General features: G+C 45.0%; 1 protein-coding gene and 1 long non-coding RNA gene across 2 annotated transcripts in view; one reads left to right on the top strand and one right to left on the bottom strand.

Moving 5' to 3' along the window:
* Positions 1-8,053: 8,053 nt before the first annotated feature.
* LOC101687194 lies at positions 8,054-12,382 on the bottom strand. The gene is made up of 3 exons (XR_198913.2): positions 12,235-12,382; positions 10,888-11,014; positions 8,054-8,214 (listed from the first exon to the last, which is right to left on the bottom strand). It is a non-coding gene; the product is annotated as an uncharacterized LOC101687194 (long non-coding RNA).
* SMAD5 (SMAD family member 5) overlaps positions 12,374-14,214 on the top strand; it is a 53,279-nt gene continuing 51,438 nt past the window's right edge. Inside the window, exon 1 of the mRNA XM_004744911.3 lies at positions 12,374-12,527. The gene's annotated coding sequence lies outside the window, so the exon portion shown is untranslated. The remainder of the gene's footprint in view (positions 12,528-14,214) is intronic.

The raw sequence follows: 14,214 nt of genomic DNA, 5'->3' as shown, positions 1-14,214 counted from the left end.
AATGGGATTGTTTTCCCTATTCATTTGGGGTGTCCCCGGTTTTTCCCTCAAGGTAATAAGGGGAAAATAAAATTCCCTTTTGTATGTTTTGCACTGGAATTCAGCGCACAAACATTTACTGTGGACCTTCCATGGCCCACTGTGTACCAGGCACCACAGCAAAGAACTGGAGAGATGTGTCTCTACCCTTTCCCTGCATCACAGAACTAAGTCCAGGTGTGATGAGTCTTCCTACGGGCGCTTCATCCAGGATGCTGTGTCATTCAGGAGTCATGGAAACACACCTCTCCTCTCCCCCAGGAGGATGTATCTTTTCCCACCTCCTGGAAGGGTGAAAGTAGCACGTGGCTCAGTTTTCCATGGAGCCTGTTTGCCCCAGCCATGCCTTCCCAGCTCCTCCGAATTCCCAGCTCACTCCTGTCCTCCCTCCCCAGCCGCGGTTAGGCAGCTGGGTGACCTGGTCCCTGTCATCACAGGGCCACAGCACAGCAGGAAAGCAGTACGCCTGGAGAGTGGGATATGTCTGGAGCGGTCAAGATGGTGGGCTGACCTTGGGTAGAAGTCACAGGTAAGACTAGTGGTAGTGCTCCTGAAATGCCAGCAGAGGGCTTGTCCTTTGAGTAACCCCGTCTTCCTCTACACCCCTTTCTCTACCCTGCTACCAGCAGCCTTCCTCCTCACTGGGAGGGCAGCTGTCCGAGGCCCGGCTCAGACATTCAATGCACAGTTCGGATAAGGCCAAACACTAGCCACAGCCTACAAAGCCCTGGGCTGTCCTGTCCCCATCCCAGGCCCAGCTGTCCTTGCTCTGTCTGCTGGGCATTGTTTTACCCACCCTGGGGTCTTCACACTTGCCTTGAAGACTTTCCTCACCCTCGACCCCAACCGAACTGTCACCCTCACTTAACACACAACGTGGTCACATGATTACTACTTGTCTCTCGTACTAGGTTATATACTTTGGCCAAGGACTGGGTCTGGTTCTACAGTCCATTGCATCTGGCCTATGTCACAGAGCCTGAGCAGAGCAGGCCATCAGAGGAAGGATGATAAATATTTGGATGGAGAAAACAAATCAGTGCGGGACTTGCATGGGGGAAGCCACCCAGCCTGAGCAGATGCCCCGACCTTGGCCTGTGTGCTGGGCTGACAGATAGAAAGCACAGTGTCTGCCGTGCCCACAGCAAGCTTGTCAGGAAAGCAACCTGAGCCACTTCATTCCTGGAGAAGTGGTTGTGACTTGCCCATGTGGTTTGAGTGGGAGCAGCCCTATAGCTCTGTCCACAACTGCTGAGATGAGGGGAGTGGAGTCCTTGCCAGACTGCAGATGAGCTACTATCTGTGAGAAAAACCAGTTGTTCTTGGGGAGGCTCGGTATGAATCGACCAATAGAATTCATTTTGGGTGGTGTCGAACTTGGAAGTGTCTCTTGAGAAATCTAGTGGCCGGGAATTCTGGAAAAGTAATGGAAGAGGAGAAGGGTCACTCTAGGGCTGGCTGAATCCCTCACTGCACCCAGAGTGTGGTTCTAGAAGTCTGCCGGGCAAACTACTCTTTGTAGCTCTGGGATCCACATGACTTCCTTGCCAACAAAACCACGTTTTTGGCCACATACGCTTGTCTCCTCTACCATTAGGTGGGTCCTAATGGAAGGGATGACTCTTTATTCCAATATGAAGGAGTAAGAATAACCCAAGCGTGAGAATGAGGAATGGGTTTGTTGCGTGTGTTTGTTCTTATTTTTCAAAAAAATTTTTTTAATTTTTTTTTTTAAATTGACCTTTTTGGTTCCTTCTTAAGACTGCTAAGAGTCTCTAAAGGTAGCTGCTAGAAACCACTCAGCACTAAATCTGGGTCTAATGTCTGTTTGGCCATATAGTGGTGGGGCCTTAACCTACTGATGAAATTTTTCTGGCACCCTAGCAGCTCCAGAACTGTTGGGTCCTTAAAGTGCATTCGGTGAAGACCTGGCCTGTTCATGAATCAGCATTAGTCCCCGGCAACCCAGCTCCTAACTCCCCTGAGAAGCAAAGCAGGTGTGGCTGCTTGGTGTCCGAGGGCCCTTGGTGACTCCAGTTTTTTTCGGCTCTGTCCATGTTGCAAAAACGACAAAAGCAAGTGGGGAGTGAGTATATATATCTCTTTCTGTGATGTTGCTTATGGACCTCAAAATAAATTTCCTGCCATGTACTAATGAGATAAGTAGAGGCAGGGAAAAAAGTCATGTAGCCTAAAAAGTTGAGCTCACCCAACGCTGATCAAAAGAAGAAAGCGGGGGTGTTTGGGGAACATCGTAAACATGCAGATTCTAGATGGAGGATTTACGTCTTGTCTTCCTGACTTGACTGTATTCTCTGTGAGCAGGGGTCCTGCCTGCTTTTGGATTTGCAGGCATTCCCCGTGTGGAGCTCAAGTCCTGATGCAGAGCAAGCACTCAATAAATTTTGGCTGAGTAAATAAATGAGTCAGATTTCAGTCACAAAGCCAGAGATCAGAAGAGACACCTGACTTCAGGAAGAGACCAGGAAAGAGGTTACAGGAGAGAGGTTGGGTGCTTTTGTCCATGGACATCTGTGTCTTTGAGTAAATAGAGAAAATAGAGGAATGCAAAATAAGACTGAATAAATAAAGTTTCCTTATCATTATGGTGCCTGGCTGATAAGAGAAACTCATCCAGCAATCCTAGGCAAGTAAAAGAATATGAGGTTCTTTCCTGTGGTCCTGAAAACCAGTAGCAGTCCCCAAATGGTTTTTGCTAAGACCTCTGAGACATCACAGCCAGAACACTGGAGCTCAGACCTCATATAAATTCTCATTTCTGGCAGCAGGATCTGTCAGGGGGCTCCTCCTTTCCCATCTGTGACAAGTTCAGGGCAGGCGACTCTGTGTTGACTTCTTACTTCATTTTTGAGATGTTTGAACGCTAGGTTTTGAACGTTAGGCATTGTGTGAACGTGCTCTTGGAAAATCAGGTTTGCTCTCAGTGATGAGAACAGCAGGCCAGATGGTCTCTGCAATGGGAATGTTACAACATGTGACTTGGGGAGCCCGTGTTGACTTAGAGGAACTTAACGGATTTGATTCATCAGTTCAAATCACCTTTAATATGGCGCATTAGTGATGCCATCATATTGTAAATGATACAGCCACAGAGGTATTAGTCATTACACAAATAGAACCAATAGGTTTCACTACACTTCAAGATAAACATGTTGGAACAGTACCTCCATTCATCCCTTTGGAGCTTGCTCAGGGTCCTTACCTGACTGTTAGAATAAATACCAAGTTTTACGGCGTGCTTGCTCTGGGTGACTTCACCATCACCACCGAATGGTACACATTCGCTTTAGAAATGGCGTTTGTGTGCTTTAACAAGCTCGTTCCCTCATCCTTTCTCTTGGTCAGTAATCTATTGTTTTTCCAGCTCGTTCATGGAGCTACGGTTCCTTGACTGTTAGCAGAGGATTCGTAAGAACCATTTGGTTGGGGCACAGGAGGTTAGATGACTCAATGAATGGTCTCGAGAGAGCAGGCAGTGTGCATAGTGGTTAGAGTGGGAGTTTGGGCATCAGATTCACTGGGTTTGAATTCTAGTTCCACACTGTCTGTATATACTCTGGAAGTGATTTCACTTCTTTTGAGCCTCTCCTTCCTTATCTGCCAAATTCCCCGCGAGGCCCCTTATCCTTCACCACCTGTACATGGTGTATCTCTTTTCCTTCTTAGCCCCTCCCATGATGCCATGCTCCAGGAACGATCCTCCAGGTCCAGCCTGGCTGCAGGAAGGGACACTTGTACAGAGGTTCATTGACAGCAGAGGTGTATTGATGGGAGTGTGGTGGCAGATTGGGAGGATGGGGGACAGCAAAGAAGCCAGTTCACTGACAGGGGAAAGGGGAAGAGGGGCTGGTGGGAGAAGATGGAGGAGACTGGGTTGTGGGAAGCAGAGAATGCGAGATTTCACAGAATACGTGAAATGAGGAATAAGCTTAGTGTACGCTATACACATTCTGTGATATCCTTCCATGACCAGCAAAGCAGTGACAAACACCAGTTATTTAAAAAAAAAAAAAAAAAAAAAGGTGTCCTCCAAGGTTAGAGATATTTCTGGGTGTCATAAGCCCAAGGAGGCTGTAGAAAGACGTGTTTCCACCTTTAGTTTCTTCATTTACAAAAAAGAGCATCATCCAGTTAGCAATAGGAACTCCATCGTATAGTTTGTGTGGCAGTTAATAAAATACGTAAAGCACACTGTACTTAGCACAAAGTATATCCTTAATCAATAATAGCTATTGTTATACACATGGAAAGATATCTGGCAAGATGTTAAAGGTGTGATTTCAAGTAATTTTTACATTTTTTTTTTGCTTTTTCTCTATAATTTGAATTTTGCCAATAAGCATGCATTATTTTTTAAAACTGTAAGCTATTTTTTTTTAAAATCATACTTAGGAATGAAACATCTCAGGAAATACAGTTTAAAGGGATGTAGCTCTTCCTGTAATAAGCTTTCCAATGAGAGTACCAAATCGTTTAAGCTTTAGTGCTAAGTACTCCTGTTCAGAATGTAATCTTTGTTTGACATTGGCATAATTGGCCTATTACATGTGGGAGATTTTTTATAAAATGAGGGGCTCTTCCAGGGTCAAAAGAGTGACCTTTCCTGAGAATACTTGGGCTTACACCTTTGAAATGACAGATTTTGATTTTCTAGTTCCTGACTCTTCTATCAAGTGTTCAAGGACCTTGGAGACAGAAAAGAAGCAAACATTCCGCAGAAGACTGTGAGCTTCAACAGGGCAGTCATCTCTGAAATCCAGTAGCGGGCCTACTGTCAGGCACATAGTAGGTACTACATAAATATTTGAGTTGAATATATAAGCAAATTAACAAATGTTAAATCTAAGGGCTAAGTTTCTGTTTGGGTGACAAGGGGAGTGACACCCTATTACACAATAATGTTTCATTAAGAACTTCAAAAAAATTAAGTGGAAACAACGTGCTTGTATTAGAAGCATACATAAAACCAAAATGGAAGCAGAAAATTCAGTGACCCTCTGTTGAGGTCTACAGCAGTCCAGGTACTGATGTAAGTGTTGAGGATTCTGTTGTGAAGGGCAGTGTCACTCCAGGGGGTAGATAGAATTTGATCAAATCATGATATATGAGAAGAGGGCGAGAGCTGGATGCTGGGTGTATAGTGGGGAAAACCAATCTAGATAGGGTAGTGGGGTTCAGTGGAGCAGAGGTGGCCAGGGAAGGCTTTTGTAAGAAATTGACCTTCAAGCTGAGACCCAAGGTTGATGGGGAGCAGTAGGCAAGCATTTCAGATTTCTTCAAGGTGAAGACTGAAAATAAACTGGACCTAATGTACAAAACCAGAAGCAGGACCTACATGTACAAAACCAGAAGTTAGGAAGAACTTGTGACATGTGAGGAACAGAAAGGAGGCCAGTGTATGCAAGGCACGTGTGAGAATGTTGGTGATGGCAGGGATTGTGTTGGTCAGGGCAGGGCCGTGATAGAGAGTTTGAATTTTATGCTAAATGCCATGGGCACACTTTGAAGACCTTGAAGAGCTTAAGTTCAAGAGTGACCAGAACCTGATTTGCAGTTTTACTGTGTAATACCTGTTGGGTGGTCAAGGAGCTGGAGCAAGGCTGATGGAAGTTTGGGAGAGATGGTAGTGACTGGATCCGACAGTCTGTAGATACTAGACATGGAGAGAATTGGGGAGTTTTTGGAGACAGTTTGAAGGTAGAAATGGTAAGACTTTAGACTGGATTGGAAGTGGAAGTGCAGCCCTATCTATTTAACCCTGAATATGCCATCAACACAGCAGTCATCACCCCTCCTCCTCCTGGTACCCTCTCTGTCCCCCATTTATGATTTTATTTTATTTTTTATTTGATTTTTTAAATGATTTTATTTTTTTATTTTATGATTTTATTTTATTTTTTACCAGTTATTACAAGGTGACATACCATATTTTACTTTTCCTATTAAAAAAAAAAATTCCTTTAATATTGTGTTAAAGCTGGGGTTTTTGCCTGTTTTTTTTATGCCTTTTCCTAGTGCCAAAATATGCTTGATATGTAGTTAGTGCTCCATAAATATTTGTCACATTATTGAATGAGGCAATGAATAAATGAATAAATAAATGAGGGTGAGAAGTAGGGTTAAGTGAAGAATGTTTCAGCTGTCTATTGCTGCATAACAAACAACACCAGGATCTCAGTGTTATAAAAGAGCAAACATTGATTTTTCACTCATGGGTCTGTGAATCTGCTTGGGTGGCTATGCACCAGGCTGCAGGACTGCTGAGCTAGGCTCGAGGCTATGGGTTGGGATCAGCTCTGCTCTGTCTGTATTTTCATCCCCCTTGGACCAACAGCCACCTGGGGTCTATTTTTTCAATGATAGATGGCAAAAGCACAGAAAAGCAAGTCACTACCAAACACGTCCTAAGATGATGTCCATGTCATATCTACTGGCCAAAGCCAACATCAAAGGGACAAAGAAGTAAGTATATCCCACCTTCTCTAGAGAATGTTAGTGCAAAGTCACGTGGCAAAGTGTGCAGATGTATAATTCCACAAAAGGGAAGGAAAAAACAATTAGGGCAATAATCCAATCCACCACAGATGACTGCCTGGTATGGGCAACTATGTAGATGAAGCTGCCATGTATTAATGTGGGGGAGATTAGAAGCGGACCTGTCTGGGAAGGAAGAATGACAAGTATCAGGAGTTCACATTTGCACCTGATAAATCCAGTAAGACTACCAAAGGCAGAGGTTACAAGTAATGGAAGCATAACTAGCTTAAATAAATGCAGAATGTATAGGCTCGTGTCATTGGGACTCTAAGGAAGATCTTTAGAGCCCTAGGCACAGCCCGACTGATGGATTTTTGTCATGGCTTCTCCTCTGTGTCTCAGCTCTGCTTCACTCTCTTGGCTTCATTGCCAAGCATACTCCCTCTACATGGTGGCTAGCATGTAGCTTAGCAGCAACAGTACGGTAAAGGATTTCCCTCTCAACATCCATACATCAGTCTAAGGGATAATACATGTTATTTCCTTGGATTATATGACTGTCTATGAACCAATCATGGTGGACTGGGTAGTGGGGGGGAACTATGATAACCTTCCTGGGTCATGTGCCCATTTCTGGGGTCGGGTGTCTGGGACCACGCTTAATACCAAAGAGGAATGGTACCACAAAGGAAACAGGAGAAAGCGGTTTTGAGAGTATGGCAGGCAGCCAAAATCCACAACTAGTATAGTCCAGCAGAGACAGTAGAGGGGAGTTCAAGGACCTAGGGTTCATTAGCCAAGTGCAAGACGGAAATGGAAATTTGGGAATTGTCTGCAATAGATAGTACTGTAGGCTGGTGGGGGAATGAAATCACCTATTCAAGTAAGAAGGGAAGAGGGTCTGTTGGATAAAATGCATGTGGATTTTATGCAACAAACGAGTTTGCTAAGAGTGTTGGAGAGGTTGCTGGTGTAGCGGTGAAAACACATGCCTTCTATTGTGCTTATTGTGTGCCAGGTTTGGTTCTAAATGTCTATCAAGTTTCTATTCATTTAATCCTCCTAACAGTTCTGTTATTTGGATCCTACTCTTATCCCCATTTTGCAGATGAGGAAACTAAGGGACAGATTGGCTATGGAACTTGTGCAAGGTCACACAGGGAGTAAGGGAGACCGTCGGTATTCAAACCAGGAAGTCTGGCTTCAGAGTTCAGGTGACCAAGATTTTGGGCACTTAAAAGGCATTCTAGAGAACGTGAACTTCTGTCTCCTTCCCCTCTCCCCAATTCTATAGCATTCCCAGATTTTTACCTGCTGCTCTGGATTTGGGGCAGGGGGCACATGTGGTCTGGCTCATCTGAGACCACATCTCTGAGGATGAAAAGTGAGAATGTAGAACTGGGGAGCTCAGTTGAATTAACTCGGAGGGTGTTTGCTGTCAGGAGGAACAGATGCTGTTTAAGTCAGGAAGAAATGAGCGTTCACTCCAAGCCCTGCTTTAGAAAGCCTCTTTGTTTTATGACTCTGGGTGCAAGCGACCCTTTTAATTTTGTGTTTTGGATTCCAGCCATAGGAGGCCTTCTTTAATGTAGCAGATGGCTGCAGGCAGGCAAGCCAGGTTCCTGAATTCTGCATCCAGCAGCCCTCCCTTGAGAGGAATCTCCCAATTATGTTGCTCTGAAAGAGAAGAGAAGAGGACTTAAAATGGACACATTAAATTTACACCACAGGGAAAGTTACCACTGCTTTAAGCATCTGCAAACATTTGGGGGGTCAGGCAAACCTTTGAGCAGCTGATGAAAGGTTTGGATTTTTTTGTTGTTGTTGTTGCAGAAAGTGTGTACATAGATATATACCAAAAAATGTGCATATTCATTCCAGGGGATGAGGGGGTGACAAGGTCTCTCATATCTTTCCCTTGAGCTTCAAGGGGTGCATGGCCTGGATAGTCCTGAGCCTCCAGGAGAGGCAGCTGTCATTCTTTTATCTTATGTTTCTTTCTTTCTTTCTTTCTTTCTTTCTTTCTTTCTTTTTGAATACGTTAAGATTCTCTACATCTGAGTTATGAAAATAAAGGGTCTGTGGACTATTAAGGGATAATTTTGTACCAGAACACTTGGGTTTTACCGGAGGGGGGAGGGCAGACAACCTTTCACCATTTATTTTTATTTAACTTTCAAATGTTGCATAAAATCAGTTTAGTGTACTCTGGTTTGCACAGAACCGCCAGGCTTGTTCTGTTAAATAGTAACGTGAATTTTCTTTGGAGAATTTTAACATAATGATTTTTTTTCTCTCAGATTTTTTTTTTTTAAGATTTTATTTATTTGAGAGAGAGAAGGAGCATGAGCAGAGGAGGGGCAGGAGGAAAAGGATAAGGACACTCCACACTGGGTGAAGAGCCTGACGCAGGGCTCAATCCCACAACCCATGAGATCATGAACTGAGCTGAAATAAAAAATGGATGCTTAACAGACTGAGCCACCCAGGTGCCCCTTTCTTGGATTTTTTTGTATACCATTTCTTTGGAAGCTCACTCTTCTCACACTTTTCTGCATTTAGCTCTGCCTCCTGCACTGTTTCTAATATTAAGATTGGAGGCGGAGCTAGTCTGTCAAGTTTGAGAACAAATCAGAATGTTTAGAACTTGGGAAGTTATCTTTTTTGTTTCCAGGACACTGTCCAGAGGAGTCACTCCAACTCAGACATTTCTTCCTCTCATGTCCAATTGCCCTGACAGTTTCAGGAAGTGGGAGTTTTTGAGGTGCCTACTAGATAGGACCCTTTATAGATCTCTGTGGTCACCGATGTGTCTATACTGGGTGACTTCTCCAGACATCACTGCATTCTTCCAATTTTACTGGGTGTGCACTGGTTGTTAAGGGAGAATCTTCAGAGCTAGAGCAAAGGATGGAATTGTCATATTTATTAAGGATACTGACACCAAAATCAATTTGCCTCAATTACCCTAAATCTTAAATTCAAAGTTAAGAATATGGAAAGACTGAGTTAACTATTCCAATTCTTTGTGTTCTGTAGATGGTTTCATCTTTCCTGAAAATTACCTTCTTTTTGGTTCTGGAAAATTCAAGGTGGGAGTAGGTCATGGGCTAAACATTAAGGCTGATTTGTTCCACCCAATGAACAGCTAAAACAATTATTTTTATTTAATTTTAGAAATAAAAAGAAAAGGCTCATTTTCCCCCTAAACATCAATTCAATTAAAGAAAACCTATTTGGGACTTCAAACAGGGTTTCTCATCCTCAGCACGATTGACATTTTAGGTAGATAACTCTTGGTAGAACGGGGCTGTCCTGTATATTGCGCAGGACTTAGCAGCTTCTTGGACCTCTACCTGGTAGAGGCTGTTAGCACCACTCTCCTAGATGCGACAGTCATGACTGTTTTCAAACATTGCCAAATATTCCCCATGGGAGGAGGGCACAGTCACCCCTGGTTGAGAAGCACTGGCCTATATTATCCAGAAATGGATTTCTTTACAAATAAAGTAAGAGCGAGGATTGAAGCTCCTTTTATCTGATCCTCATGGGAGAATGCGAAACTAAAAAATCAGTTTATCTATTTTGATGTCCCACAGAGACTATATCTACTTGCTCAGATTAGCCCATTCTACATTTGTTTTTAGAAATCATTCGATTGTTAAAAACAGGAACTTCCTTATTCCATTCCTAGGGCTTCAGCATGCCATCTCATTGACTGTTTGATAATCTTTTTTGACTATCTAGACCTTTAGTGATCTGTCTGATTTTCTATATCCTATGAGTCTGGGTAATTTCTTCACTCTTGGGGAGGCATCTTTTGGGCTCTTAAAGTTTCTATTCCTCCTTCTATGTTATCTCTTCCAACTTCAGACCCAAGTTGAGCCCACATAGCCACTTGGAGAGGTTGGAGTCTCTTCTTGCTGTGATCAGTACGTGAACACATAGAGCAGGAAACAAAACTGTTGGCTTTGAGATTACCGATGTGAGCGTTCATAGGAATCCTGCAATCACAAATTGTTCCTTGCATAATATGCGGTGACTGTGAGACAGCAAATGGTTTTGGGGAGGATTTTATTGGCTGTTTGAAGTGTGGAATGGCTCTAGTACACAAAATATTTAAACCAAATTGTTATGTCTTACAATGTTCAACAAAACACTCTGCAAACATTAGTTCTGGAAGAAAAAAAATAAAAGGCACCCTCCAAGGCAGGGTTATGGGCACTTCTGGGAGCTGTAAACTCATGCAGGCTCCAGAAATATGTGCCTTCCAAGGACTGGAAACTTCTGAATTACCAACAAATAATCAGTGAGCCTGACAAAGAGTTAAAGTACACAGACTTTACTTACACCAAATTTATGATGTAGTAAAGAGGTTTAAGACGTAGACCTGAGACTGCACACCAATGGTCAGTAGGGTAAATCGGGACCATGGCTTTTTCTGGCTTGGCTTGTAGAGGATCAGCCTCCTGAATGTCTGAGAAAGGGAGAAAAAGTGAGAAAGAATGAAAGAAGTGGCTAAGCATATAAAAGTGAGATTTTTTTGCATTAACATCCAGATTTCCAGCTGTTTTTGAAAAATCCGAAGATCTGCCAACACGGGCCCTTATTCCATTTCCCCATGGTGGCAGTTGGCTGGACTGGAGCAGCAGCTGCCCCTTTAATCAGAATGTGCACTGTTGGGTCCCCCAACCCTGGCCCACTGCACTTCCTCACCAGGACCCTGTCCCATTCAAGATGGCCACTTCTCTTGCAGAGACTTTTGCAACATTTACTTAGTCTTTTCACCATGAGAACAAACTGCGGAAGCCCTGGTCAAAATAGCAGCTGCCCATTTGTGCAAGAGGGCGCTGGCTCAGTCCATGGAGTTGATAATAGAAAGCAGTGAGAAATCAGATTTGGCATACATTTTGAAGGTAGAATTAATAAGATTTCATGATGGATAGAATTAGGCTATGAGGGAGAAGATTTGGAAATGACTCCAATTTTGATTTTCACTTAGATTAATTGCCTGAAAAAGGAAACCTACAGTGGAGTACTGGAAAACCCGGGTTGAACTTTTAAAATAAGAACAAAATTATTTAAAAGTTTTCCTTCACCAGTACTCTTCAAACTGGACACCCTAGGTGGTGCCACTATCATATTCTGGGAAAGGCTGACGCTTTGGCAGAATTTTGAGGAAAAGAGCAAAGAAAAGAGCCCAATTACTAAGGGAGAGACTTAGGTTCTTGCCCCAGGAGGCGGAGTGGAGGGATGCCAGCCTACAGGTGACCTTTAGGCACCTCAGTGGCCTCACCTGTCCAGAAGAGTGTGTGTATCTTGAACTATTGGGGTTGATCTCCCAATACGTGGACAGTCCTAATTTGGGGAACTCCCAAGTTCAGTCCCTGCTAGAGGGGTTGGGGGACAGCAGAGGCTCCAGGATTTCTCTATGGGAGGGGTTCTAGGGCTGCTGCTCAGAAGTTTATTTTGAAGCTAGTTTTTATAGAAAGAGGATTCTCTTCACTTAGATTTATATAGTTACTTAAAAAAATCAATAAAAGTAGCAAACTTGTGTCTTAAGATTTTTCTACAGTTTTTATATGACTGAGAAAATCTGCAATTGTCCCTATCCAGGGCAATAGTGTATTTTCTTACAGTGTGGGTTGCTTTGGTTAGTGGAGACTACTAGCGGCCATTGTGGCGGTGGGAACTCACCGACTCCCACGCCTGGGCCTGGCCATAGCCACAAGAGCCTCGGGCGGATCTGAAGCCAAGCTTGGCCTCACGGAGCCAAGAGCAGAGGCTTCCTTCTCTCTGGCCTCGCAGCGGTCACTCGGGCTCTCGCGCGCATGCGCGGACCCCAGCGGCGTCCTCCCCGGCTCCTTCCCTCCCTCATCCGGGTCCTGGGCGAGCGGGCGCCGTGCGCGTGTCCCGCGGCCGAGCTGCTAATAAAGTTGCACTGAGGGGAAGCGCGGCGACGGCGTCGGGGGAGTGCGTCCAGCCGGCGGGTGAGTGAGTGCGGGGCCCCGGGGCGGGCGGGCGAGCGGGGCCGGGGACTGCCGCTTCTTCCGGAACGCGGCTCGCCCTCAGGGCTGGAGTCAGGCCGAGGCGGGGGTGTTGGGCCGCGGGCGGAACGGAAGCCGCCCGGGCCTGCGGGGCGGGAGGTAGGCCGAGTCCCGGCCTGCAGAGGTTCGAGCGGCCGAGGATGGGGCGGCCCGTCCAGCTGCGGAGGCCTTCTTGCGGCCGGGGTGGGGGGTCCCTGGGCTGGTAGGCTGGCCTTGGTCCCCGCGTCGCCTTTGCCGCCGGGACTGTGGAGCGAGGCGCTCCGGACGCCCCCGGGGGGGTCTCCCAGGCCGCGCTTGGGTCCGGAGGAGCGGTTTGTTGTACCTCTTCTAAGCACCACCCTCAGTCACACCCCTGGTAGGATCGCCGAGCTCGGTTGAGCCGTCTGATCTGCTACCCTGCAAAGCTGTCCAGTGGCTTGATGAATCTGTGCCGCCGTCGCTTTGTGTTTCAGAGATAAGGATCCACGCTTATCGGTGGGAATTACACTCTGGGCACTTGTGACCTGCTACTGCACTCAGCTGGTAGCTAGACCTGGTTTCTGCCACTCGCCGTGCCCGTTTTCAGCACTGCAAAGAGTTCTTGTCTTTTCTTGTAAACTTTCTCATTAGTGCAAGGAGAATGCCCAGCCGGGTTACCTGTTTGCCTTCATCATACTCGGTCTCTGCCCGGTCTTTCACTTTAGTTATCAGTAGTCAAATCCATACTCTGGCCTCTCCCCCTCCCCCTCCTTTTCCCCTCTCTTCCCCTTTCAGCTGCTGTTATTACGTGGAGTTTGGAGGCTAAGCTTTTGAAAACTCCCATGTGGCGCCCGTCTTAAGTCGGAGCATGCTCAGTAGCCCCAAACAGATTTTGGTTGCAAAAAGAACTGGGGCGAGGATAGCCTGGGTATTTGGACGTGTGCCCGATTTCTAACAAAATGTTCCAATTCTGGTTTTTTGATGGCATTGGAGAATGGAGCTGTAGGCCATCCTGGAGGTGAGGAATGCCTGAACACCCTGGGCCAGATCACTATCTTGATTGCAGAGACATTGTTTCCTGACCAGCTGGAGGTCTAGAAGGGGGGTTGGGGGAAACATTCCTGGCTGCCTGTGCGTTTCAGTGGGTGTGGTGCTAAGTATATCTTGTTTACCTTATCTTTCTGTGGAAAAAGTTTTGAAGTCTGGTTGGGTTTGTCACATCATGCGTGTTGCCTAGCACTTCCAAAAGTGTTCTTATCTAGCAACAAAGGCTGGATAGGTGGAGGTTGTGGCTTGGCTGCACAGAAATTGAGAGGAAAGTGTTCTTGAGTTGCTGTTAAAAAAAAAAAAATTAGATTTAAGTTATCAAAAACTAGAGTATTTGAATTTCCATAGAGTACCCAAATTGCCCAGAGTGAGTTTTCGGATTTAATTTGAAATCTGAAAGGCTCAAAAACCCTAGCCCCAGTAGATTTAGTGACATTGCACGTAGGGTAAAATTTCTGCTAGATGTCAATGCTATAGTGGGTGTTGTAAGGAAAACAGTACTTAGAAATAATGTGACAGTTTCACATGTATTGATCAGAATACTGTTAGGAAATTAGTGTGTTCCAAATTTAGTAAGTAATGGATTATTTACACATTTGTACAAATTCCTTTTTTTTTTTTTCCC

Source organism: Mustela putorius, unplaced genomic scaffold, assembly GCF_011764305.1.
Source record: "Mustela putorius furo isolate JIRA1106 unplaced genomic scaffold, ASM1176430v1.1 tig00000145_pilon_pilon_pilon, whole genome shotgun sequence".
Lineage (NCBI taxonomy): Eukaryota > Metazoa > Chordata > Mammalia > Carnivora > Mustelidae > Mustela > Mustela putorius.
This window is presented reverse-complemented; position numbering and strand designations above follow the sequence as displayed.